Source organism: Wyeomyia smithii, chromosome 1, assembly GCF_029784165.1.
Source record: "Wyeomyia smithii strain HCP4-BCI-WySm-NY-G18 chromosome 1, ASM2978416v1, whole genome shotgun sequence".
Taxonomy (NCBI): Eukaryota; Metazoa; Arthropoda; class Insecta; order Diptera; family Culicidae; genus Wyeomyia; species Wyeomyia smithii.
The window spans coordinates 54,594,373-54,596,531 of record NC_073694.1 but is presented as its reverse complement, the minus strand read 5'-3'; the positions used below and the strand labels follow the sequence as shown (position 1 = coordinate 54,596,531).

The 2,159-nt window shown below is 34.8% G+C and overlaps 1 long non-coding RNA gene across 1 annotated transcript; it reads left to right on the top strand.

Annotated features, from left to right (window-relative positions):
- The first annotated feature begins 370 nt into the window (after nt 1-370).
- LOC129718550 (uncharacterized) lies at nt 371-1,344 on the top strand. Its single transcript, XR_008726965.1, has 2 exons — nt 371-483; nt 542-1,344. It is a non-coding gene; the product is annotated as an uncharacterized LOC129718550 (long non-coding RNA).
- The last annotated feature ends 815 nt before the right edge of the window (nt 1,345-2,159 follow it).

Genomic DNA, 2,159 nt, shown 5'->3' with positions numbered 1-2,159 from the left:
CAAGAAAAATGGGTCAGTCAACTAAGCAAAAAAAAACACAAATCAAACCAAAATTGTGGGTTGAAATTCTCCGCCAGTTTTTAACCATACTGAACTACTTAACGGTTCGGTACAATTGAGGGCTGCGTCTTCAAGCTCACCCTAACCTCGGCCGGCGTCATGAACTTGAAAGTACAATACGAAACCCGAATCATGAGCCAAAGAAAGCAAAGTACTTTTATAGAAGTAAACCAGAGCGCCACATTCCTGTAGGTTTGTGTCCTACCGGGCACACGCCAGAGTAATGAAACGTAAATGATAGGCTGTCAGAGATCACTTTTTTACAACTATTTACAAGCACTATAAATTCGTGCGCTCAATTCACGTCATAAACAGTCTAAGCGTAACACTGTGCGAGTGAGAATACCGTTTTTTTTTCTTCTAAGTGAACTTCGACAGTAGTCTATGAGAATTGTGAAACAAGTCAAACCTAACCACAAAAAGGTAAATTAAACCATAGCAACGTAACTAATCTCTAACGCATACTTATTCGTATTTCAAGCCATGAGTCACCAATTTTGGAAGATCTTCAAATATCTGCAATATTTTGACTTCTCCGGACTATTCGAGGCGCTGGAGGGGTCTGAATACGCTTACCTAGGCGATTTGTCGGACGCGTTCGATTTCGCAGATTATTTCGATTACTCGAAGTACTCCTACGGTGACGAACTGTTCGATATATTCGACTTTGGGGATTCACACAAGCACTCCGGCGGGCTGCTGGATTTGTTCGATATATTCGACTACTAGCGGAGATGCAATGATGATTAATAATTGTTGAAACTTGTTGTACAAAAATAGAGACAAATCTTAGAATCTAATAATAATGATAAGTTTAGTGAACAATTCGAAAGTTTTTATTATAAGTTTTGCTTTGTTAGTGCTAGTGTATAAGTGTTTTATTTTACAATGCTCCAATTGACAAGTGTTTAGAATGTGAATAAATAGTTAAATGTGAATTTTTTCTAAACGTCATTAAAGAATTCGAAAAGTTTCTTTACATAGACTTAATCAATTTTTCATTATATTCGGCAGAACATGATTGTGGTTACCACAACTTTCAAAAAGATTCCGTTTAGATTTGATGCAAAAGTATTTAACGATTGATCCGTTTCGATCTTAGGATCCGTTTTTGCACACTCTTGCCTTCTGCAAAGTAACAAAGTCATATTAGATGTCATTAGGTCATTAATCAGAGATCGCTAGAAGTTTTGTGATTTTCTCATGCTTTCATTGACTAAGTTCGATTACAGGTGCATTTTTGACATTTTTGTATTTTAAAAAATAAAATTGGAGAAAATCATATTCGCCTTCATCGCAGAAAAAATTAATTTCAGTACTAACTGAACACTGAAAATCTTTGCTTAGAATGCTAATTTCGTCGAGAGAGTCTCTTCATCAGCGGCTTAAAAAATATGGCTATCTTCATTATTTTTCTTCGCAGTGTAAAAATCGACACAATGGAATAATCTTTTACATTTATTCAAAAGTCATAAGAGAAAAAACGGTTTCGAGAAAAAATACAACGAAATGGCAAACTAATTAAAAATTTCACACAGCAGTTCATCGCTATTAACTCAAACGGCATGCATGTGGAAGAATCTTGCACATATAATATAAAACAAATTATTTGATCAATAATCCTCTATTCCGCTAATTTTTTGTAACAATAGCTTTAAAAAATATTTAAAAAAACAAACTTTCCCAATATGGTTGGTCGAATAGTTGTGTATTTTATATATCTTTATGACGAAGGTAGTTTGGTGACAAAATGCTTGAATAGCTCGAGCCAACGTGCGAGATCGTCAATAAGTCCGCCATTTTGTTTTATTCTTTTTACAAAAACTAATTTGTTTTCTCCTGTCCAAACTTACCTTCAAATGAATGCAAATTTTTTTTGTGTCGCTTTTTCCCTCGGAAAAAATTAAAAAAACACCATCCACTGCTGAGGAAACCACTTTGAAAAAAAGTTCACCAACTTCATTCAATATTTAATCGTCTTTATAAAGACGGTTTGTTTGTTGACCTCAAGAGCATAATTGCATTCTGTTGTATTCCAAAACAACATGAATGTAGTTTTCCTCAGATGCCTCTACCCTAGGATGTGACACTGAACAGTA